Genomic DNA, 26,528 nt, shown 5'->3' on the forward strand with positions numbered 1-26,528 from the left:
TTAGATGGTTATGGGTTTAAATGGTTAGGGATTTAGATAGTTACGGGGTTTAGAGGTTTAGAGGGTTTTATTTGTTTGAGGTTTAGTGGTTAAGGTCTCTGTGCGAGTCCAACAGGTTTATTTTAGTCTATGGTAAGATAAAAACAGTTCAGTTTAATTTGTATATATTTAAACAATTTTACCTTTCCTGTCGAGTTTTTGTATTGTATTTTTGTTATGTTCTGACCCGCCCGATTGGACGTCTGTGAAAACAGATCGTCATAGCTCATCAGATTCATCCAGTATAAATAAATATTCAGATTAAAATTCTATTGACCTCTGTGCGAATCTATGGATTTCTGTGTGAGTTTTTGGGTCTCTTGAGTGTATGGATCTCTGTGTGAGGCTATTGGTCTCTGTGCATGTCAAAAGGACTCTGTGTGAGTCTATGGGGTTGCCGTGTGAGTGTCTGTAGGAATGCATGGGTCTCTGTTGGAGTCTATGGGTTTCTGGGTATGGTTGTTTGTGCGAGTTTTACATGCACAAATGGAACTTAAAAAGGCCATTGAGGGTTGCAGAATCCAAGTTGAATATTAAGTTCCCCGCAGTGCAAGCCAGCTCCCTAGTCGTGTCATCAAACAGCCCCTGTAATTCTTTATAATAAAATACGTACTCCAAGAAATCCACACTGAGTCACAGTAGGGTCCTGAATTGGGGATTTTATTTTATAATCTTTGGTTTAATTCGGTTAAGTCACGTAGGTAAAAAAATAAATTTAAATTAAATAAAAGAAAAAATTAAAACATGATGTTTCGAAGGCAACACAAGCTTCCGTCTTCAGGTGGAAACAGTCACAGCAAAAAATCGCTGCACCAAGTGGCGAGGCTCTGGGAACCTCTGGCTTAAATACAGGTTAAGGGAGGGGGGGGGGGAGCCATGTAGGGGGACCTTGGTGGGGTGAGGGGCTGAGTTAATCCGTCTTTTGTTGGGTAGAGGGTGCGGGGGATGGGTCACTGTGTGTGTGCAATAGAAACGGAAAAAAAATAGAAAAATTAAAGATCGGCAAGAATGTGCTGTAAGGGGGAAGTAGAAAAAAGGGAAATAGAAAGTTAAGCAGGAATATGCTTGGTATACCACGACTTGAAATTGCTGTTAGAAATTAGTTGACGTTTGGTATGATTTAAAACGTGCTTCCAGTGGTTGCTTAATTTGAAACTATCCTCTCGGTTGAAGGTATGCCTGTATTTGTATATCTGAATGGCTTGGTGAACACATCTCTGGTCATAACCTATAGGTTTACAGAGAACCTTGGTATCGGAGAAGACAATCTCATGATCACCCATAGCGTTGTGACAATGATCAGCCACAGCAGAAGAATTCGTTCTGCCGTGTTTCAAATCTGATTTGTCCTCGCGAATTCGGTCAGAGACATGTCGCTTTGTCTCCCCGATATAGCAATCACCAAAGGTACAACTCAATTTGTAAACCCCGGGGTACTGTAAGTCAGGAATGACATCCTTCACGGATGGGATCAGATCACGAATTTTGTGTACTGTATTGAACCGGACCTGGATCTTGTGTTTGTTTAGAATTTTGGAAATCTTTTTAGTAACGCCTGCTATATATGGTAGTGTGATGGTTTTGACCGGAGTATCAAGTGGTTGTTTCTGTATGGAGGGAGAAACAGCTTGGCGGATGGTACGGTCAGAGTATCCATTCCTTTCGAGGGCCAGGTGTACATGTTTTAATTCACTGGTCAGGTGGTGTTGGTCCGAAATGCAATAAACCCAATGGTATAAAGTTTTGATGAGATAATTCTTTTGGGCTGGGTGGTGGTGGGAATCAGGTTTCAAGTAGGAATCTGTGTGGGTGGGTTTCCTGTAGACAGAATGCCCCAATGAGCCATCAGGTCTCCTCTCAAACAGAACATCTAAGAATGGTAGCTTGCCAACTTTCTCCACTTCCATGGTGAATTTGATGGCGGGATGTCTGGAATTGATGTGGTGTAGGAAAAGATTCAAAGCTGGGAGGCTATGTGGCCAAATGATGAAAGTGTCATCCACATATATCTTCCCCTGGGAAGGTCTGAGGGTGGAAGTCTGGATGGCGTCTGATTCAAATTTCTCCATGAAAATATTGGCTATCACTGGTGACAAGGAGGAACCCATGGGGGGTACCCTCAATTTGTTTGTAGAAGGAGCCATTCCAAGTAAAGTAGGTATTGTTGAGGCAGTGCCTAACCAGTGCAGGTGTATCGGCGTCTAGTCCATGTTGGACCAAATTTTCAATTATTTCAATGGTATCAGGTACTGGGACCTTGGTGAACAAAGAGACCACATCGAAGCTGACAAGGATATCGTCAGGGGACAGTACAACGTCTTTGACCATAGAGACCAATTGGGCTGAGTTAAGTACTGCTGAGGTGGTCTTGCCAGTGAAAGGCAGCAAGGAATATGACGGAAAACGGGCTAGTCTATAGGTAGGGGAGTTGATCGTGGATACGATGGGTCGTAGTAGGAGCCTTCTTTATGGATCTTGGGAAGACCATAGAATCTAGGGAGTCTTGCAGCAGAAGGTTTTAGGGAGGGACGTTTAGTTGGGTCGATTAGGGAGTAGCGTTGCCTTTATCGGCTGAGAGGATGACTATATCACTTCTGTTTTATAAAATTCGCGAGTTAAGAGCGTTTATTTTTGCTGATGTTACTAATGGGTTTCTTAGCATTCTTAAGAATAGTGGCTATTTCAGCTCTCGCAACATCTGCTTGGATGTGTCCCACGCCTTTGAGGGCTACATCGACCTGAGAGATGATATCATCTACTGGTATGTGTTTTGGGGTGACAGCAAAATTCAGTCCCCTGTTTTCAGATTGTCCGAAATCGGCGTTCTACTCTGATTAATGACGATTTTGTTGACGCCGAGTTTTGTTATATGTGGAACTGGGTTCTTCTTTGATAGGTGGTTGAATTTAGAAATCAGGTTAGCTTTACATTTGACTGACAGTGAATCAGCAGAAGAAGCAGTCATGTTGTCTATGTGATTCCAATCCGCACCAACCGGCATGTGCACCTGCATGTACACCACCTCTACACCGTTCATCATGCTAAGTCGGCCAATCAAATGCTAATTTTTATGCTAATTCCTTTGTCAAGGCACCTTGTTTCCTCGCACACAGCTTAACGGTCGCGGTCTGAGCGTGGCTGTGTTTCACTCCAGCGCTGTCCTCGAGACAGCCTGGTTCCTTCACCTGATGAAGGCCGCTTGTGTTGTGGCCGAAACGTCGTGATTTTTGTTGTTTTATTATTTACCTACGTGACTTTACCGAATAGAACCAAAGAGTATGGATCCTTGCAGTCACAAAAGCTTTAAATCTAGAATTGATCACCTCTACGGGGAGGGCTTTCACCTATCTGTTAGAGCTTTTAACAGACAACGGGACAAGAAGTCACAGATCATCGAGACGCTGACCTTCCTCAAAAGATGCCGCGATCACAAGGTAATACCCATCGCTTTCACACTCATTTCTTCTGCTGTATCTTCTCCGAATTCTAAACAGATTATCTTTAAGGCCAGCCTATCTTAAATCTCAGAGAGGATAAGGCTACTCCGATTTGAACTCGATACTTTAGACAGGACTCTCCTACAAGCTCATTTAATGTTAACACAAAAAATGTCACCTTCTGATTGGAATCACATAGACAACATGACTGCTTCATTCTGCTGATTCACTGTCAGTCAAATGTAAAGCTAACCTAATTTCTTTCTGATTGAGAAGGGGTCAAATATATAACATTTTTGACATGCGTTTTTTCTAGATTTTGTTGTTGTTATTCTGTCTCTCACTGTTCAAATAAACCTACCATTAAAATTATAGACTGATAATTTCTTTGTCAGTGGGCAAACGTACAAAATCAGCAGGGGATCAAATACTTTTTTCCCTCACTGTATATGAGTGCATGTTTACGTGCTCTAACCCAAAAATCTCGATTGTGGACTCAAAAAACCGCTGGGAGACTTCTCACTCAGACCCGTAGCAAGACAATATCGCCCCAATATTCAAATTGTTCAAATATCCCCCGAACGAGTCCAGGATCAATTTAAAGATCATACTCGGCATTCTGAAGGTCCTCCGTGGCCTGACAATGATCACGTTGCCATGTTTACGCTTCTTACAAATATTTTTGCCCCGTTGAATCGATCACCAAACCCAAGTGACGGTAATGTTACGGTAAAGAAAATCTCAGTGGGTGACCTCTGGGCAGAGCATGACCTTGCAAACAGACGACCAATCGAGTGAAATAAACATGGGAAACGCACCTCGATGAACAGGCTGACTTCCCTGTGTGTTTGGACAAACTCATTCATCACAGGCAAAACGAACATGTCCCGAATGCCCACGTCCTTCAGGAACTGCATCTGGAGGTGTTGGCACACCAATTGCATCACCTAGCAAAAGAGGAAAACAGCAGGAACGACGTGAATACATCATCGCCATGCAGCAGTCTACGCCCGTCAATTTCTCACAGCGGTAGTAAGGTCCTTAGGTGTCTGGGAGCACAAGGCAGGTGCAGGTGGGTGAGTCATAATTTCCTTCCCTTACGCCAAAACTTATTTCAGGCTGTGCAAGAGATAATGACATGGGTTAATTGTCACACAAGCCACTTAGAAAGCTGCCATGCTGTTAGTGGTTAGTAAACTGAACTCACAGACCAGAGGTCGCTAAATGGGCACACCACAGTTAGCTGATCGGCAAGTCACGTGCGATGCAGCAAAGTGTGGCTTTCAGCCGGCTCTTCCAACACACCTGGTCAACGTGGAAAAGTAGAATATGGGACCGTCCTGGTGTGGACTAATCAGTTTCAAAGACAATGCATATATTATCAGAGCATGTTTCCATGTTCACCACAAGTACGTGTGGTTAATGCAGACAGGATTCCTTGAATGAGGATTCTGTTTGGTGTTTTAACATCTTGACACCTGTTGTATTGCCAGAAAGGGTAAAACCTATTGTTATATGGAAAAGTAGACCAAATACTCGTAAAGAGTTCGCTCTCATGAAGGTCTTTTCACCAGCGGTGGTGTGACCAAGCAATTGCAGAGCTGCACTTTTATATAAGTCAGGTCAAAGCCAGATACACATTGGAGGATAAACATCCCACGGTGGCTGGGCAATTGTTGTGCAATAATGTCAGGTCAAACTTACTTACGATATTTACAGGTGCATTTTATTCATGCCGTATATATTAATGCACACATTGTGTAGTAGTGGTATTACTATTAAACTCACCTTTAATGACGATGACCATAAACATGATTAAGAGTGTGACTATTAATGAATGTGCGACTGTACGATGTGGACGCAGCGGAGGGGCCCCCCACGGTGAGCGGTGACGCAACGCGCGCAGTGGCCCGCGTCACGTGGTTGGCACCTCACGTGCACAGAGCGAGGCAGGCAGAGCCAGAGGGGCGGGGGGGCGGCGTTGCCTAGGCGACGTTGGCGTCCTCGCGGTCTACTCCACGGTCAAGCTGCGTGTCACTTGGTGACCCCCCCACCGCCTCTTACTGGACACCTGTGAGTGAGAGCTTGATAGCGCTTCGGATTTCTCCAGGGTCAAAACAGATTTTGATTCCCAGTACAGTGTGCACAGCACCTGTACGACGGGTCCTCGTTTAACGCAGTAGATGCGTTCCTAAAAAGTGCCGCGCTAAGCGAAAACTATTTCCCCCGTAATGAATGTCCAAGCGCAGTCAGAATTGGGTTACAAACAACTTGAGGGGACGCCGCCGCGTTACCGTCTCGTCTCGCTCAACCGCGCAGCTCAAGAAAGTAGTTCGGCGTCGACTGCTCACAAGTCGCCTTATGGCGGTGCGCGTTCCCTAAATGAAGGCAACCGCGTTATAGCGTGAACACGCGGGACAGACCCAGTTGTCGTGTGCGGGTCAACTCCCTGAGATAAACTTGCTGCCGACTTCATGCGTTGTATACGCCCAGTGCTCAGCCAATTGTTGTGAGCGTCGCTCCTCTGCCCTCTGTTGTTAATGGAGGGAGACTGCACCCAACTGCCAAGTATCATCCTTCGCGAGCCTCTTCAAAACGCTCACCTTGACACCGCTGGAAGCAGCCATCGGACTTGACCTCACCCCACAACAGTGCAAGTTTAACCGCTCAACATTAAAACACAACGATGGGTCGCTTGCACCAATCGCACAACATCACAGCGTTGACTCTCAACTGTTACTTGTGTAGAGGGGGTCAGATTGTCCAGACATTCGGTTGATACTAATAGGGTTTATTTTTCCAGTATTGTAGATTATTTGAATTACATTTGTTTGGGCGTCAGGGTGGTGCAGTGGTCACGCCCGTGCATGGCATGTTCTGAAGGAGTGCCTGGCATCGCTTTCCTAATTCTGGTCCCTTTCTCTGCATGGGTTTACTCCCATAGCAAAACAACAACAAAAACATACACTGTAACTGGTACTAGCCAAACATCTGGGATTGTTTTTGTTATGCTGCCTTGCCCAAAATGGCATTTGGTGATAAAAAAATTTGGCAGGAATTGATGCACTAATGCAATTTGAACTCTTATATATTTTCATTTCATGACTTGCTTAGCGTTCATATTCTTGGTAAAGTCACGTAAATAGAAAACAAGAAATAAAATTCAAATTAAATAAAAAATTAAAAAAATAACAAATAAAAAATAAATTGAAAATAATAAAAGCAAAAAACCCAGGACGTTTCAATCGCAACACAAGTGGTCTTTATTTTATTGTTTTTTGTTTTCTATTTACGTGACTTTACCGAAAGAACCAAGAATATGATTTCCTGCAGTCACGAAAGTTTTAAGTCAAAATTTGCTTCGCGTTCCTTTACTTTGCCCTCCTATCTGTTTGTATTGCTGTTTGTTGTTGTAACTTTCTGACTCGCCCCGACTGGACATCTGTGAAAAAAAGAGCTTCATAGCTCATCAGATTCGTCCAGCCTAATTAAAGATTCTGATTCTAACATTAACTGACCCAGTTTTCGCGCGGATATCATGGCCAGGATGCGGAACAAAGGGACCCCCGGTCACACTCACGTGGAATGCCTAGGGCATTGCACAGCATTTAAATGGACTAGTTTTGTGAGATTTACTTGGTGGCTTAGGGAAGGCCTTTATTCAACAATGTATATCATGGCCGATAAGAATTTTTATAGTTATACACCATAGCCCACGATTTCCTGCACCGTTCATTCACTTGAGGAGACTGCGCATGGTGGAGATGGATTACCCTCGGTATCCTGTCCCAAAGTAATTCCAGTGGTTCAGGTAGTGGAAGAGTTGCTAGAGCTTCTGGTTCTTGCCGAAGCCTTGTGACTTTGGGATGAGAGCGTGGTAGGATGAGTGAAGCGTAGAGCTAAAGCTCCTGGAACATCCTGTACCCAAACAACACCAAACATTCAAAATCTTACAATGCTGCTGTTCCAGCACGAACAACATAACAATGAACAAATTTTCACAAATTCAACGTAATGCAGGTAATTGAGTGGCTCGAGGTTAATTTCAATGTCAGAGCACCGAGCCAATGCCATTGAGGTCCTCCATTCAAAATTCAGTGAGCCATCTATCAACAAACGTTCCTGCGAATTAAGTGCAGGAATGCTGTGGTCTCAACTTGGTCACCAATGGCTGCACAGTAAACATCATGTCAAATGTGTTTTTGTTCACTGAAGCATATCCCAGCTCTGAGGGTTTGAATTCCATTTGACGTGTAATGAATTATCTTCAGCTTGGATTTCTGGTAAAGCACATCAGTGGCAACTTGTCTCTGAAACAGGGGTTCCTTGTTCGACAAACTGTGTTTCTGGAACATTCAAGCATCCTCAAGTGCCGTGGATAAGTAAGAGTTTTATCGTTCCACTATTGTTTTGTTGACTGTATCAGCTTTAACAGGATTTGCCCAAAACGCCTTAGCAAGGAAGGATGAGTCTTTGTAAGTTAGCAAATAGAGAGGGTGGAGACCTCAGCATGTAGACATCTCAACCACAACTCTACCTGGTCTCTGTTATTTATTAAATGAGCCAGCCCTTGCCACACTGAGGTTATACGAATGAACCTTGCATGCCACAGACAGGGCAGTGAACGGCAGTTGCTGCTATTGTTTTGGTTGTTTGTAGCTTTTTTTTGTACCCAGCGATGGCAAGCTCGTACTCCGAGTGCCCATAGAAGGAGGCTGGGTCAAAGATGACGGGCCCTTCATTAATCTCTGCAGCATTCCCAGTCCATATATCACCGTGGAGCAGTGCCAGAACCACCTCTACGTCCCGGAAAAAAATCCCCCAACCGAAGCTGCACACCACGCAAAAAACAACACCACTTTATTCATGATAACGTTGTTTTCGAGTTAGATTGCATAAATTTACATGCGTCGTACACCCACCTCCAATTGCAATGAGGCAATTGCCAGAAGTCAGAACGCTTCTGGCAATTGCTTGATGATGCTGGTTGTAATCACCAGCGAAAGGTCGTACTCATTTTAAAATGTTCCGCGTTTCCTCTCTAACACACCAGAGTGCCGAAGCAATAACATAAATGGCATGTTCTGTTCATGTCAGAAACATTACTAATGGGCGATCTAAGCCAAAAAAAACTTTATCATGAATAATATTGGTCGCGAAAGCCTGCGTGTGAAACACCACTTTACCTTTAAAGTCACCTCGAAAACCCACTGTGATCAAATGGGTTTCCCATATGGCTGTGCACATGATGAGCTACACTGCTGCATGTATTAACTCTTTCCTGCTCAGAGATGACCGCAAGTTGCGGGGTGCATCCCGTTCACCGCTGAATCTCGTGTACGTCATCGGAACGTAATAGGAAGTAAATATTAATTAACTTTATTAGTACCGAGGATCCCACAAGGCCGTGCGGGAACGTGTGTAGCACAGTTTGGTATCAGCTATAATAGAGTGCTGTCCTGTTGCTACGGTGCTCTGCGGCGAGTACAATGTCTTTAAAAACAACGGCGCTATGCCTCTCTAAATAAAATTACCGCTGAACCGCTTGCGGGTTCCGAGATTCGGTGGTGAACGAGACCCATCCTGAAATGAGCAGTCGTCTCGGAACAGGAAAGGGTTAAGGGCGAGAGTGAAACAGCTTACGAACCTGAAGCCGAGACCAGAGCTCGCGGGTTTCCCGTTCACCGTAGTCCTTCTCTATCATGTCCAGCTGAAGCTGCAGTTGCTGCCATGAGAAGAACGTCACCCAGTCCTCCTGCCACTCATTCAGCTGGTGGCATAAATATAGTTTTATTACGGACATTTAGAAACATAAGCAAATAATACCTACTTTATTTGGCCAATCCTTGACCTAAAACAGTGATATTCACTCATTTTCGGAGGGGGGCCACTTTCGCGAATAAGACATTATCAGTGAAAGAGCCATCTCACATTTGAAACCATTGGGGGGTTTGACAGCATGATGGGGTGTTTTCACTTGTGTGTATTGTCGGGGACTGCACGTCAGGGGTCGCAGTAAAAAGGACACCAGGGACTGCCACCGGCCCACGGGCCTTGCAATGAAGAACACGGACTTAAGATGTCACCCAGAAATGTTGAATTTTACGTACAAATGGCTGGGTAATTCTTAAGACATAATTCGACACTCATGTTATGTACCGATTATCATGCTGTAGTCTTTGAACATCTCATTTTAGCCACCAATTGATATCCTCATAAAAAATTACAACAGCATTGATCCTAACGATAGGTTCTGCGCTTAATTCCCACACCTCCGTTTAGCACGGTTGGCTATGTACGGTGGAAAGGAAGTTCAACATACATTCATACAAGTCTCTCAAACCCGGCTGAGTGTAATTGGTAATTAGCGAAAACATAACTGATTACGTGAACACTGGTTATGCAAGATCGATCTCTGAGGGAACTTCAGTGATATCTGGTGATGTCAGTTGTAACTGTGTGCCCTGTTATCAATGGTACAACTGTGTGCAATGGAAGAAAATATATGCATTTTTTTATCAAATATATTGTTTTATAAATTTGTGTACTTACACAAGATAAAATGTACGCCAATCTAGTTCTTCTTAAAATGTAACCTTAAACCAATGTTACCATCATCAGTGGTTAATAGAATATTACACAAAGGACTCTCATATTTCTACGATGTAATACTAATTAGACTGACATCTGAACAACAGCTGATTTCACCGCTCCATGATAAAACTAATTTAATCAAGTAAACATTATTGCCGTTCCTATAAAACTTTGGTCACCCAGGCTGTCCTTCAACAAAAGGGTATATTAAATCTATAACATAGTTTTTTCTGGGTTAGATCGCATAAAAATGAATGAGCCGTTAAACCTACCACCACCTAACAGCCAATTAGTAAGGTTGTCACGTAAACGGAACATGCCAATCCGCTACTTGTACAGCAAACCGAAGTGTTGGAGAGAAAATCCACAACATTTACAATCTGAGTATGACGTTTCGCTGGTATTTACAACTATCATCATTAGGTGGACAGCCAAATTCATAGAGAAATCCTCCTGTTTCATTCCTTGGAGGGATAGATGTGATGACGTCACTTGTGAGCCCTTCACGAATTGGAATGTTCTGTTTATGTGACAAACCTTACGAATTGGCTGTCGGTGGCGGGTTTAACGACAAATTTATATTTCAACGATCTAACCCAAAAAAAACCGATATTATGGATGATATTGGCCGCGAAAGCCTACGTGTTAAACGGGTATATTAAAATTTAAATGGGCTACAACCAGTTTCATGACTTTAAAGCGGAGATCACATGTGGGATGTAACCACAGCATATAGCCGTATGAAACCCACATACTCTACATCCTCCTGCCCAGGGTCTATACCTGTTTGGAGAAATTCAAGACTGAAATTTTTATCAAAATCTGTAAAACACATGAGAACCTTAATTTAGCAGTCTCAAACTGACTGGGACCCCTGTCGTGACGGAGCAGCTGAACATTGCACAAAATCATCAACGCATATACAGATATATACCAAGGGTGACCAACTTTCCTGACCCTACCAGCAGCATACCATAATCTTCAGATGGCCGCGGGAGCCACAAGAGATAAAGATTAGCCATACAGAAGTTGACTCGTGTCGACTGGCTGTGGAATTTTGACTTTAGAAATCTCAGTGCCCTGGGAGTACTCATGGCCTGCCTCCGATACCAGATTGTTCTCACTTCATATAAAGTTAAATTGAAGAGTTACAAATTAGCAGCGCCTTTGCAGAGCCACACTTGAACTGCCCAGGAGCCACATGCAGATGCCGAGCAATGGTCTGGCCAACCATGGTATTTTCTGTACATTATAGACTTGTAAATCTAGCGTATATAAATAATTAGCTGAAAACATTTATTTTAGCATTTACTCTATTGCCCTTTAATGAATGAATAGCAAAACTACATGAACTCTCTCCTAAAGCCTTCTTTTGGCTAGCAGACCTTGACATTTATCTCCTGAACATATTGCGATTATATTCTTGGTTCTTTCGGCAAAGTCACGTAGAAGGGAAATAATACAAATAAAACATAATATAATAAAATTCTCACGACATTTCGGCCACAACGCAAACAGCCGTCCTCAGGTGAAGAAACAGAGCTGTCGGAAAGACAGCGTCTTAATGAACACTGCCCAGCGTTCATTAAGACGCTGTCTTTCCGACAGCTCTGTTTCTTCATCTGAGGACGTCTGCTTGCGTTGTGGTCGAAACTTCGTGAAAATTTTATTATATAATGTTTTATTTGTATTATTTTATTATTTCCTTTCCACGTGACTTTACCGAAAGAAACAAAAATATGAATCCCTGCAGTCACGAAAGCTTTAAATCGAAAAATATTGCGATTAGCAAAAATATAAAGGGACACAATGTTGAATGCTCTAAGTCTCCTTTGCAGAAGAGTTTGCCCTGATGGACTTAAATACAGATACTTTTAATAGCCATAATTCATGTATTACCCAACATAATTCATATTCTGAAAAGTACATTGCACACACATGAACAATACAGTTCCCTTCATCACAAAGATGGCTAAAACAAAGAGATGAATGTGATTAGGTGTGGAAAAGCATGACCGTTGGCTGGCTAGTTGTGTTCATGTATGAAATAATGACAGCATGTGTCTATCTCATTCACTAGCTCAATCGCTTGATTTTTACGATTAATAAACAGCTGTATGAAATGTGTGTTTGTTTACACACAAATCGCCTGTTTACACATATTCATTAGATCCGATTAGCATGCCTACTCTCAGTGCGAAGAAATGTCAACATAATACATAGTTGACATGATGCTAGGGTTGGATCGGTGGGCCTAGTTTTCCACATGTTTAACATTTTCATGATTCAATACCGATAGTTTCTCTTCCTTGTGAAGCCTCTCTCCAATCTTCCTGTTGTGAAGGTGCATTTCAGCCAGATGCTGCCCCAACAAGCCTGAGCCCCTGTCAGAGTGTACAACCTGTCAAAGAAAACATTAACTTTATCATGTCAACAAATCCCAAGTAATAATTCATATGCAAACTAAACTACATCATATTTGTCCAGGTGGTCTGTGGCCAAGAACCTCGCTTGAAAATACGAATATATCAGTTCACATTCTGGTTTAGGTGACTCAAAACAATATTCTTCTGGGGTTTATACAATGAGTGTTACTTCCTGGGAAGTCAATCCTATGTAGACTATAAATGAAACCATTTTTTATATTACCAGAGCTATTTTTCAGAACCGACCTGGCCACAAATGATAGCCTAACGAAGTGGCTTATCACATGGAAATGTATAGCAGCCAAATGCTCAAAATACTCATGTTTATAAATGTGCAGGGAAAAACTGGAGAAACCGGAGAAAAATCTGCACGACCACGGGGAGAACATGCAAACTTCAAATATACAGCAGGCGTCAAGGTCGGGATCGAACCTACGAAGTCCAATATACCAGGCGAGGCAGTTAACATCTCCTAGCCACCATGGCGCCCCATTCTCTGACTTATCCACCCACCCACCCACTCGTAAAGCCACCCACTCACTCACCCTGCCACGTACTGAATCTCTAAACCAACAACTCAACCACCCACTCACTCACCCTGCCACGTACTTAATCTCTAAACCAACAACTCAACCACCCACCCACTCATCCAACCTCTCACTTACTAAACCAGCCACTCACCAACCCACCGACCCACTCATCCACCTATTCACTTAAAATAGTTCAACTACAATTGAATTATTTTAAATTCACCAGGCAAGGCCCACTGAGCTATATAGATCCTTGTCGGAAACGACGTGGCAAACAAATCATAGCTAAAAGAAGTGACTTATCACGTGGACATTTATAGCAGCCAAAGCCTCTAAATGTATATTTCTAAATATGCATGAAAAACTCGGAGGTCCCAGAGAAAAATCCATGCAACCACAGGGAGAACATGCAAACTCCAAATATACAGGCGTCACGATCGAGATCGAACCCACGATGTCTTATACAAATGGCGAGGGAGTTAACATTCCGCTACCCTGGCGCTCCACTCTGACTCAGCCTCCCACCCACCCACTCAAACACCCAGCCAAGCACTCATGAACCCAATCACCGTGGCACCCACTCAATCGCGAAACCCACTCACTCATCAACACACCCAGCCACTCACTTAACCACTTACCTACGAACCCACCTGCATACCCCCCACTCACTAACTCAACGACCCACTCACTCAACACTCCACTAACCCACCCAATCACCTATTCATGCCCCAAATCACACACTGACCCATTCACCCACTTAATCTATAACTCATGCACTCACCCACCCACCTGCTCACCAGCCACTTATCTACTCACCCACCCACTCATCCTGCCACCTACTCAACCTCTAACCCACCCACGCACCGAACTACCCACCTACCCAATCACCCATCCAATAAACTACAACTAAACTATTTTGTATTTTACCAGGTAAGCCCCACAGAGCTATATAAAACATTTTAGAAGTGATCTGGTTACAACTGATACGTGAACGAAGTGGCTTATCAAGCTGACATTTCTTCTAAACAAATCTTGACTCTAAATGGGGAGGGATGACTCTGGAGGACCCGGAGAAAGATCTACGAAGACACAGGCAAAACATTAAAACTCATAATATACAGGCAGCAGGGTCAGAATCGAATACACGATTTCCTGTATACTTAGTGAGGTAGTTAATATCTCACCATAGTGGCACCCCGCTCTCTGACCCACTCACCCAATTACACACTAACTCACCCACTCAACCTCCCACATTAACTTACCCACCCACCAGTCACTCCCCCATTCACCCAACCACCCCCTCACTCACCCAACCACGCACCAACTCACCTACCCACTAACTCACCCACCCATCTTCTCCCGCACTCAGCCAGCCACCCGCTCAATCACGTGCCGACTAACTTACTCACACACTCACCGACCAATACACCCATTCACCCATTCACTTACCCACCCACAATCTCACTAGCCAAGCCAACCACCCAGCCCCTCACTCACCCACTTATTCAATCACTCACTACCCCACACACTCACCCGACCACTTGCTCACTTACCCATACGCTAACCCAACCACTCACTCACCGACTCACCCACCCACTAACTTATCAAAATTAATTCTCAACCACTCACCCAACCACCCACGCAATCTCATACCCACTAACTCACTCACCTACCCATTTATGCACTCACGCACCCACTTACTCACTCACGCACCCACCAACCAACCCACCTACCCATCTCTTCACTCACTCACCCACCCACACAGTCAATCACTCACCTACATACCTACCCACTAATACTCACCTACTCATCCAACAACGAACTCACCAACCCACCCGCCAACTCACTCAGGTACTAACCCACTCAACTTCTAACCCACACACTAACCACCTAACCACCTACCCACACACTCACTCACTCACCCACACACTCACTCACTCATCCACCCACCCAAACATCCACTCACCCACCCACTAATTCACCCACCCACTCACTCCCTCATCCATCCACTCACCTACTCGCCCATCCACTCACTTACTCAATGAGCCACTCACCTTCTCACCCAGTACTTACACATCAACTGACTCTGCCACCCACTCAATTCCTAACCCACCCACTCACCCAACCAGCTGCCCACTCCCTCAGCCACTCACCTACTTACCCACCCCACTTACACATCCACTTACCCTGCAATCCACTCAATTTCTAATCCCCCACTCACCCAACCACCCGCCCACTCATCTACTCACCCATTACCACGGAATTATTCACCCACCCATCAGTCAACCACCCAATAATTCAACCACTCACAAACTAAATCGCCTATTAATTAAACCACCCACTACCTCAACCACCCACTAACTTAACCACCGAGCCACTCACCCACTCAGCAAGCCACCCACCTATATCTCTAACCCAATATTTCACTCACCCACCGCCCACTCACCTACACACTAAATTATGTTTATTTTACCAGGTTAGGCCCAATGAGCTACGTAGCTCGTTTTCAAAACAACCTTCACCACAAATAAACCGACCATTAAAATTATAGACTGATCATTTCTTTGTCAGTGGGCAAACGTACAAAATCAGCAGAGGATCAAATACTTTTTTCCCTCACTGTACATTGCGGGGGTCACAAAAATATCTCCAAAATCCTGAATAAACACAAAATCCAGGTCCAATTCAACACAGTACAACAAAATCCGTGATCTGGTTCCATCTGTAAAGGATGTGGTTCCAGACATACAGTACCCGGGCGTTTACAAACTAAAGTGCCTCTGTGGTAGCAGCTACATTGGAGAAACCACACGACATATATCAGACCCCATCCGTGAACATAAAGCAGACTTGAAACACGGTAGGACGAACTCCTCTGCCGTGGCAGATCACTGTTATAATTCAGTGGGCTCACATGACATTGACTTCTCCAAGACAGAGGTTCTTTGCAAGCCAACCGGCTACCATGAGAGATTCGTTCATGAGGCCATCCACATATACAAGCACAGATACAATTTCAACCGAGAAGATGGATTCTGGCTTAGTAACCATTGGAAAGATGTTTTAAACCATTTAGGTTCTTAATTGATTGTATTTTATGGTGATTTTCAGACCGCAGCCCTTTCGCTGGCACTGCCTCTTAATACTTCTCACACCACGGTCAATGGTATGGTTTACAACATGTAGTATAATAATTAATAGTATAACATTGTAATGTTTAACATAACTCATAAGGCAATATATAGCATCGTAATTGCATAATGAATATACATCAGTGTGGTATATAGTTGGGTTCATAGAATAAGACATAGTGTAATATCACAAGTCTAATAGTTTATAATCTAAAGTATAGGGTAGTGTAAAGTAACGCATTGTATAATTCAAAAGTGGAATTTGTCTATGATATGATGTTATACAATGTAGTTTAGATTGGAAGGTATAATATTGTATTATATAGTAGTCCAGTTTACAGCATAGTCATAAGGCAACTCAGGACACAACAGCGCACCTTGGCTGTTGCACTTGCCCCTTTTCTTGTTTCCTCTCTGCCTGTGTTCCCAGCCCCCTCCCTCCTCCTCTCCGGAGGTGATGCAGGTAACATGCAAATTCATATTTTAACTCCGCCCACACAGCTTAATAGACGCGGTCCTTGCATGTCAGCGTTCATTCAAGCTCTGTCTTCCGGACAGACCTGTCTCTTCACTTGAAGAAGGCCACTTGTGTTGTGGCCAAAACGTCGTGAGAATTTTATTGTCTTATTTAATTTTATTATTTTATTCCCATTCTACGTGACTTTACCGAAAGAACCAAGAAGATGAATCCTTGCAGTCATGAAAGCTTTAAACTGAAATTTACTTTTTATTTCACCAGGCAAGGCCCATTAAGCTATACAGATCCTTTTCAGAATAGACCTGGCTACAAATGATAGATATACGAGTGGCTTATCACAGATACATTTATTGCAGCCAAATCCTCTAAACGCATGTTGCTTCTAAATGCAGAGTGAAAACCCTGAGGATCTAGAACAAAATCCAGGCGACCACGGGTGAGAACTTGCAAACTCCAAATATACAGGCGACAGGGTCGGGATCGAATCTACCACCTCCTGTATACTAGGCAAAATAGTGAACATCTCACCACCTTGGCGCCTCACTCTCTGACTCAACCATCCACTCACTTACACGCTAACTTACCCACTCAACTTCCCATGTTAAATTACCCACCCAGCCGTCACTCACCCATTCACTCACTCACCCAACCCGTCACTCACCCCTCCACTAACCCACCCACTCACTCATTAACTTGCCCACCTAACTTCTCAACCACTCACCCAGCATCCCACTCAATCTCATACCAAACTAATCTACACACACCCACACACCCACTCACTGACCCACTCACTTATGCACTCGCCCAACCACCCACTTACTCCCTCATGCACTCACCAACCCACCCACCCATCTTCTCACTCACACACCCACCCCATCAATCACCCACCCACTAACTAACACCCACACACTCACCTACTCACCCACTCACCGACCCAGCACTCACTCACTGAGCCACTCAATTGCTAACCCACCCACTCACCCACCCACCTGCCCACTCACTCACCCACCCACCTGCCCACTCACTCACCCAGTCACTAACGCACTCACTCAATGTATAACCCACCCACTACCCACCTAACCTCCTTCCCACACACTCATTCACCCAACCACATACCCACCCACACTCACCCATACACTCACCTACTCGCCCAGCTGCTCAATAATTTACCGAGCCACTCACCTAATTACCCAGCCACTCACCTACTCACTCACCCACTTACACATCCACTCACCCTGCCACCCACTCCATTTCTAACCCACACACTCACCCAACCACCTCCCACTCCCTCAGCCACTCACCGACTCACCAAATCACCCACTACCCAAATAACTAATCATCCACCCACCCATCACTCAACCAAACAATAATAAAGCCACCCAATAATTAAACCACCCATTAACTCAACCACCCACTAACTCAACCAGGTTTATTTTACCAGGTCAGGCCCAGTGAGCTATACATATCGTTTTCAGAAGCACCATCGCCCAAAAATTATAGCTCAAAAAAGTGGCTTATCATGTATACATTTATAGCAACCAACTCCTCTAAATACATGTTTCTAAATGTGGAGGGAAATCTACAGGCATTAGGGTCAGGATCGAACCCACAACCTTCTGTATACGAGGCGAGGTAGTTAACATATCGCCACTGTGGCCCCCCACTATATGACTCTCCCACCCACTAACCCACACAGTCACCCACTCACTTAAACACCCACCGTCACATGCATCCAGGCACTGACTCACCCAGCCACTCAGTACCCATAAACCCACCCAGGCACTCACCCATGCACTTGCCCACTCACCCACCCACCCAATTATCCACAAACTAAACTAAATTTTAAATATTTTTTTTTATTTTACCAGGTCAGGCCCACAGCAAAATAGATATTTTTCAGAAGCCACGTGACCACAAATAACAGTTCAATGAAGTGGCTTTTCACGTAGAAGCTAAATTCTATAAATGCATGTGTCTAAATGCAGCAGGACAACCCGGAGAACTCTGATTAAATGTCACGCGACCACAGGAACAACATGCACACTCCAAATTTCCAGGCGTCAGGGTCGGGATTGAACTCACAACCTCCTGCATAAAATACGAGGAAGTTAACATCTCGCCACAATGGCACTCCACTATCTGACGTAGCCACCCACTCACCCACCCACTCACAACAAACCCACTCAACCCTGACAACTACTCAATCTCTAACCCACCAACCCAAGCACACAACAACCCACCTACCCATTCACCAACCCAGCCAATAAACTAAACTAATTTTATTTTACCAGGTAAGGGTCACAGAGCTATATACTGTACATCACTTTCAGTAGTGACCTGGTTACAAATGATAGGCCAACGAAGTGGCTTATCACGTAGACATTTATTGCAGCATTATTGCAGCATGTTGATTTTATATGCAGAGGGAAAACCCGGAGGACATGGAGAAAAATCCATGCGACCAAGGGGAGAACGTGCAAACTCCAAATATACAGGCAGAAGGGTCGAGATCGAAACCACAACCTCCTGTTTTCCAGGTGAAGTGGCTCGCATCTCACCACAATGGCGCTCCATTCTCCGACTCTCCCATCCATGAACCCACACACCCACCCACTCAAATACCCACCCATTAACTCAACAACCCATGAACTCAACCACCCACTAACTCAACCAGCCACTTACTCAACCAGCTACTTACTCAACCACCCACAAACTCAACCACCGAGCCACTCACACACTCACCAAGCCACTCTCTCAATCTATAACTCACACTCATGCATCCAGCTACTCACCCATCCACCCACCCACCCACACACCAACCCACTCACCCACGCACCCAGCCAATCATAAAAAAACACTGAACTAAAACGATTTTTTTTTTCCAGGTAAGGCCCACAGCTATATAAATCTTTATCAGAAGCAATCTGCCCACAAATAACAGCTCAATGAAGTGGCTTTTCACGTAGAACGTTATAGCAGCCACATTCTATAAATGCATGTTTCTAAATACGGAGGGACAACCCGGAGAACCTGGAGAAAATTCCACCCGACCATGGGGAGAAGATGCAAACTCCAAATGTATACAGGCCTTAGGGTTGGGGGGAACCTACGAACTCCAATATACCAGGCGAGGGAGTTAACATCTCGCCACTGTGGCGCCTCATTATCTGACTCACCCACCAACTCAACTACTAAAGCCACCCACACACTCACTCACCCACTCACAAACCCACTCATTCACTAACCCACTGACTCATCAACACACCAAGCCACTCACTCAAGAACTTACCTATGCACCCACCTACACACCCACTCACTCTAAATATACAGACGTCAGGGTCGGGATCGAACCCATGACCTCGTTTATAAAAGACGAGGCAGTTAACATCTCGCCACCATGGCACTCCACTCTCCGACTCAGCCACCTACTCACCCACCCACTCACAAACCCACCCACTGGATCTCAAACTCACTCACTCACCAATTTACCCACCCACTCACCCTGACACCCACTCAATCTCCAACTGACCCACCCACGCACTCAAAATCCCACCTACCCACTCAACCATCCAATAAACTGAAACTAAACATTTTTTTTTACCAGGTAAGGCCCACAGAGGTATAGCAAGTGACCTGGTTACAAATAATAGGTTGACGAAGTGGCTTATCACGTAAACATTTATTGCATTCAAATCCTTTAAACGCATGTTGATTTGAAATGCGGAGGGAAAACCCGGCTATTTTAATGCACACAATGGACCAGAAGGACAAGCGCAAAGGGTTCACATAATGCGCATGCATAATGTACGTTGACTCATTAATCTCTCCCCCCCTCCCCACTTTGCATCAAGAGCGCCAAAGTGTGGTCACCACATCTATGCCTCTTTATAAGGAACGAAACAGACTAACTTCTCCACAAATCTGGCTGTCGCCTGATGAAGCTAGTTGTAATTACTGGCGAAAAGTTGTACTCAGATTGTAAATGTTGTGGCTTGACTCTCCAACACACCGGTGTGCTGTACTAGTGATAAATTGTCATGTTCTGATTACGTGACAACCCTTACTAGTTGGCTGTGTCGGGTGGTGGTGGGTTTTAACGACACATTTATATATTTATGCGATCTAACCCAAAAAAACCCTCTATTATGGATAATATTGGTCGCGAAAGCCTACGTGTAAAACAAATCCCAAGGAATAAAAAAAATCGATGCGACCACGGAAGAAGATGAAAACTCCAAATATACAGGCTTCAGGGTCGGGATCGAATTGATTACATCCTGTATTCTGGGCGAGGGAGTTAACATCTCGCCACTGCGGTGCCTCATTATCTGACTCACCCACCCGCTCAACTACTAAAGCCACCCACACACTCACTCACCCACTCACAAACCCACTCACCCTGCCACCCACCCACTCATACAAATCGGGAATCAATACCGTTGCTTTGTATGATCTGTGAAACGCAGAATATTGCAGATAAAATCGGACATTTTGAGCTTGCTGCAGGATCGATTGAGTGGAATCAATACAATTAGTCTTGATTCACGATCAACAAAGACCATATATAGGAAAATCTCTGATCGGTGATTTGGATTGCATCATATTGCAGCGCCCCTTTGATGATGTTATAAAGCACTTGCCCCAACAGTCTGTTAAAGGCTACACGGGGGATCTTTGTGTGCGAGTAGCTCACAGATGCTTGAGAGATCTGGGCACTGTCCGATCATCAGTGAGCTCCTCCGGCAGGCGAGGCTGAGTTGGCTGTTGTCTGTGCATTAAGAGGTGTTAAATATCCCACGCAGAGGAGTCTGCTTACAGGGCAGATAAAAGGTTCATCTTCTTTGGTTCTTTCGGTAAAGTCACGTAGAATTAGAATAAAATAATAAATTGATAAAATAAAATAACACAATAATATTTTCCCGACGTTTCGGCCACAACACAAGCGGCCTTCATCAGGTGAAGGGACGAGACTGTCTGGTAGGACAACACTCCAGCGCTGTCCTACCAGACAGTCTCGTCCCTTCACCCGATGAAGGCCGCTTGTGTTGTGGCCGAAACGTCGTGAGAATATTATTGTGTTATTTTATTTTATCAATTTATTATTTTATTCTAATTCTACGTGACTTTACCGAAAGAACCAAAGAAGATGAATCATTGCAGTCACGAAAGCTTTAAATCGAAAGATAAAAGGTTCTTCACGTACCGTGTCCCGTGTCACCTAAACGTTAAATGGGGCCCCGGTAAATTCAGTGTCCACCGCTGAATCATCTTTCACCATCACCACTCGTCCATGAAGGCCAATGCGACGAGGCCATAGATAGACGGCGCGTTATAACGGAGAAGGGGGGGGACCAGGAGAAACGTCGTACTACGTGACATCACAACACCCTGCACACAACCGTAGTGGCAGATTAGGGTGCGCATCATTCACGAATATGTGGTTTAAGTGGTTGAGAGTAGATTTTGGTGTAAACTGATCACGATGCTTTGCGTGGCCTGCATTTAAAATGTAATGTGTGGGTGCGTGAGCAGATATGAGTGGGTGAGTGCGTCAGTAAGCCGGTAGGTGAGTATGTGGGTGGATGGAGGGGGATGGGCGGGAACGCCATGGGCTGGAGTGGAGGCGGACTGATGCGTTACGGGAGGATATGGAGCTGAGTGGGCTTTGCCGACGACTGGTACCAGCGGTGTCGGGATCGGCCTCTGCGGGGGAGGCTCGTGAAGGACGCTTCTACTGGACAGTTGGAGACAGTCGCCCTCCACGAACAACGGAGGAGTGACGCTCACAACAACGAGCGGAACACCGGATGATAAATATGCAGCAATTTGGCACAGTACGGGGTACAGGTGGTGCATCTGCCAGTCATCTCAGTCAGCCAACCCATGGCACCTGGGTCTGTTCCAGGACCTCCGGTCAGCGAGCCTTCGACACTTCACGTGGCTTCAAGTGCACCTGGCCTGGCACAGGCGCCGTGGTGACGTCACTGTCACATATTGGCGAATGGCGACGGTCGATAACGCAGCGGTGGTTGTGAGAAATGCCATTTTGGGGGGGGGGGGGGGGGCGCCAAACCTGACCAGCTGTAAACCTCACGTCGCCTCGCAGCCACACAGTGGCAACAGGGAGTTCTGGATGGGTGCAAGGGGCTGGTAATCCCCCTCCACCTTCAACTAAATAACCACACACGCGAGCCCTTGGGGCTCTCTGTGAGTCGATGGATCTGTGTGTGGTGAGTCTATGAGTCTCTGTGAGAGTCCGTGGGTCTCTGTGTGGTGAGTTTATGTGTGTCTGTTTTATGAGTCTATAGGGCTCTGTGCGAGTCTGTTTGATTCGGTGGTTCTCTGTGTGATGAGTCTATGCGTTTTTGTATGACTCTATGGGTCTCTATATGGTGATTCTATGGGTCTGTTTGGTGAGTCTATGGGTCTCTCTCTGAGTCTATGGGTCTCTGTGGGGTGAGTCTATGCGTCTTTGTGGGGTGAGTCTATGCGTCTCTGTCTGATGTGTCTATGGGTCTCTGTGGTGAGTCTATGGGTCTCTGTGGTGAGTCTATGGGTCTCTGTGGTGAGTCTATGGGTCTCTGTGTGAGTATGGGTACGATTGAGTCTATGGGTATCTGTCTGGTGAGTCTATGTCTCTGTTTGGTGAGTCTATGTCTCTGTTTGGTGAGTCTATAGGGCTCTGTGCGAGTCTGTGGATCTGTTTGAGTCTGTGGTTCTCTGTCTGATGAGTCTATGGGTCTCTGTGGTGAGTCTATGGTTCTCTGTGCAAGTCTGAGGGTATGTGCGTGGTGAGTGTATAGGTCTATGTGTGATGACTCTATGGGTCTCTATGTGATGGATATCTGTGGTGCACATATCCTGGCACAAGCGCCGTGGCGTCGTCACCACCACTAAGTGGAGAATGCTCCTACCCCTGCTCCTGCTTGTTCTTGTGCTCGGGAAGGAGAGAGAAAACTAGACTAAGGTCCACTGAGCTAAACATATCTTTTTCAGAAGCGACTTGGTACCAATGATAGCTCAACGAAGTGGCTCATCATCACAGTCACTAAAGTTTTAAGTCAAAACTTTAAACGAATGTTTCTAAATGTGGAGGGAAAAACCGGAGGACCCGGAGAAAAAGTCCACACGACCACGGGGAGAGACAGAGACACGCAAACTCCAAATATACAGCAGGCATCAGGGTCGGGGTCGAACCCACAACCTCCTGTACACCAGGCGAGGTAGTTAGGGGGGAAAGCAGAGACAGCGAGAGGGAGGAGAATTAGTCAAACTCACACTCAGTATTACTAACCATGATACACTCACCATCATACTCACACACAAGCCCACACACATCAACAGTCGCCATTCACCACTACGTGGCGGTGATGTCCCCACAATAACTCAGGTGCCAAGGTTTGACGGCTGTGCCAGGCTAAGTGCAGGAGGAGGCCACGGGCCAGACTCAGGTGCCATGGGTTGACTGCTCTGCCTGGCTAGGTACAAGAGGAGGGCTAGACCCTGGTGCTATGGGTTAACTCGTGTGCCACCACCTGCACAACCACCACAATAACAACCACACAACAATAACCACGACCAACAACTGTAACCACAGTTTAACACGTAGGCTTTCGCGACCAATATTATTCATAATAACGGTTTTTGGGTTAGATCGCGTTTATTTATAAATGTGTCGTAACCCTCCACCACCCGACACGGCCAATCAGCAAAAAAGTGTCACGTTGACAAAAGACAAATAATTCACTACTTTAGCCCACCGGTGTGTTGAAGAGTGAATCCACATTTACAGTTTGAGTACTGGGCTAAAGTAGTGAATTATTTGTCTTTTGTCAACGTGACACTTTTTTTGCTGATTGGCCGTGTCGGGTGGTGGAGGGTTACGACACATTTATAAATAAACGCGATCTAACCCAAAAACCGTTATTATGAACTGTAACCACAACTATAATTTAACCACAACTATAATTCCCATCAGCCACACGGCCCTCTGGGAGTGCCTCTCAACAGCAGCAGCAGCAGGGCCGAGCTCTGCTTGAAGCAAACTCAGCAGAACGTGACGGCTGTGGGCCAGGCGCCTCCTCTGTCTCCCCCCACCGCCGCCGCCGCCACAGCTGATGTGGACACACCGCGCGAGGTTCTCACCTTCAGGCTGAGTCGACGTAGAGGAGGCCCAGCGAGCCGCCGCTTCAGAAGCTTTCGCGAGCCACTGACGGTGGCCGTGAGCTGGAATCCAAATCAGCCGCTCGCCACCCACAATCCACAGCGCGCGCCGCCTCCACTCGGCCCCGGCCTAAGCGGAAGTAGCAGCGGGGGAGGGGGGCGGGGCATGGGGGGTGAGGGGGCGGGTGACGAGGGGAGGGGGTTGGGGCATGGGGGGTGAGGGGGCGGGTCGCGAGGGGGGGCATGGGGGGTTGTGAGGGGGCATGGGGGGTTGCGAATGTGGAGGGGCGGGGGGGGAAGGGGGGTCACGAGGAGGGGCGGGGGGGGGCAGGGGGGGTAGCGAGGGGGAGGGAAATGTCGGGCCATGGGGCGTGGTCGCGCATGGGGAGCAGGGGGGGAGGAGCTCAGGTGTGAGGGGGAGGAGCTCATGGCTCTGACGTCACGGGGGCGTGGTTACTTTGTACCGCCCCCGCGTCTCGTGCCACGTGCTTCCCATTGGCAGTTTGGCCGTTAGAGAGGCCCGGACAGACCCCAGAGCAGGAGTGGAACCGAGCTGTGGGTGAGTGGTGGCGGTGGTGGTGTGAGTCTCTCTGTGCGAGGCTGTGTGAGTCTCTCTGTGTGAGTCTGTGTGTGAGTCTCTCTGTGCGAGTCTGTGTGTGTGTGAGTCTGTGTGTGTGTGAGTCTGTGTGCGTGAGTCTCTCTGTGTGAGTCTCTGTGTGCGTGTGAGACTCTGTGTGAGTCTCCCTGTGTGAGTCTCTGTGTGTGTGTGAGTCTGTGTGTGTGAGTCTGTGTGTGTGTATCTCTGCGTGAGTCTCTGTGTGTGTGTGAGTCTCTGTGTGAGTCTGTGTGTGTGAGACGCTCTGTGTGAGTCTCTCTGTGTGTGTGAGTCTGTGTGAGTCTGTGTGTGTGTGGAACGGTCGTGGAGCTGACAGCGCGCTGCGCTATGAACCCGGCGTCCCCGAGTTGGATTCCCTCTAAAGGCCAACAGCAGTAACGATTATCTGAACCGGTGCTGGGCCTCCCCTAGATCGACTTAACCTCGAATAAGTACCTGGTGTGGTGTGTAAAGATCGCCACTGGGGAGACAAAGGCGGCCGGGCGTGGTCCTGGCAATCCAACACCCTCGTGTGTCGTGCCGGCCTTCATACGTACTGCTGGCTAACAGCACTTGCCCCTACAGCCTGTTAAGTCTCTACGGGGATCTTTGTCTTTGGTGTCCCATACTGGCAGGGGGAGGAGTGGTGGTGTTAATGTTGGTGGTGTTAGTGGTGGTGGTGCTCGTGATGGTGGTGGTGTTAGTTGTGTTAGTGATGGTGGTGTTAGTGATTGTGGTTGTTAGTAGTGGTGATAGTGGTGGTGTTACTGGTGTTAGTGATGGTGGTGTTGGTGGTATTAGTGATGGTGGTGTAAGTGAGGTGATCGGATGCCATGGTGATCCCCATCTTTAAGAAGGGAGAACGCACAGACTGTAACAACTACAGGGGCATCTCACTCAGTGTGCCGGGAAAGGTCCTGGCAAGGATTATTCAACACTGCCTTACCAGGCATGCTGAGGAGAGGCTTGCGGAGCCCCAATGTGGTTTCAGGAAAGGGTGGTCCTGCACAGATGCCATATTTTCTGTCCGTTTGCTAAAGCAGAGGTGTAGGGAATTCCAACAAGACCTTCATCTCTGCTTTATTGACCTGGTAAAGGCCTATGACACCATCAGTAGGCCTGGGCTCTGGGTTCT

The 26,528-nt window shown here is 46.0% G+C and overlaps 1 long non-coding RNA gene across 2 annotated transcripts; it reads right to left on the bottom strand.

Moving 5' to 3' along the window:
* Window positions 1-678: 678 nt before the first annotated feature.
* Window positions 679-24,971, bottom strand: LOC142905895 (uncharacterized). Of its 2 annotated transcripts, XR_012929905.1 has the most exons (5): window positions 24,781-24,949; window positions 12,364-12,471; window positions 9,124-9,246; window positions 4,295-7,394; window positions 679-992 (listed from the first exon to the last, which is right to left on the bottom strand). It is a non-coding gene; the product is annotated as an uncharacterized LOC142905895 (long non-coding RNA). The 2 variants fall into 2 exon arrangements; XR_012929904.1 differs by having other exon boundaries at window positions 679-7,394; window positions 24,781-24,971.
* Window positions 24,972-26,528: the final 1,557 nt, after the last annotated feature.

This window comes from Petromyzon marinus, chromosome 59, assembly GCF_048934315.1.
Source record: "Petromyzon marinus isolate PM22_M1 ecotype Great Lakes invasive population chromosome 59, UKy_Petmar_22M1.pri1.0, whole genome shotgun sequence".
Lineage (NCBI taxonomy): Eukaryota > Metazoa > Chordata > Hyperoartia > Petromyzontiformes > Petromyzontidae > Petromyzon > Petromyzon marinus.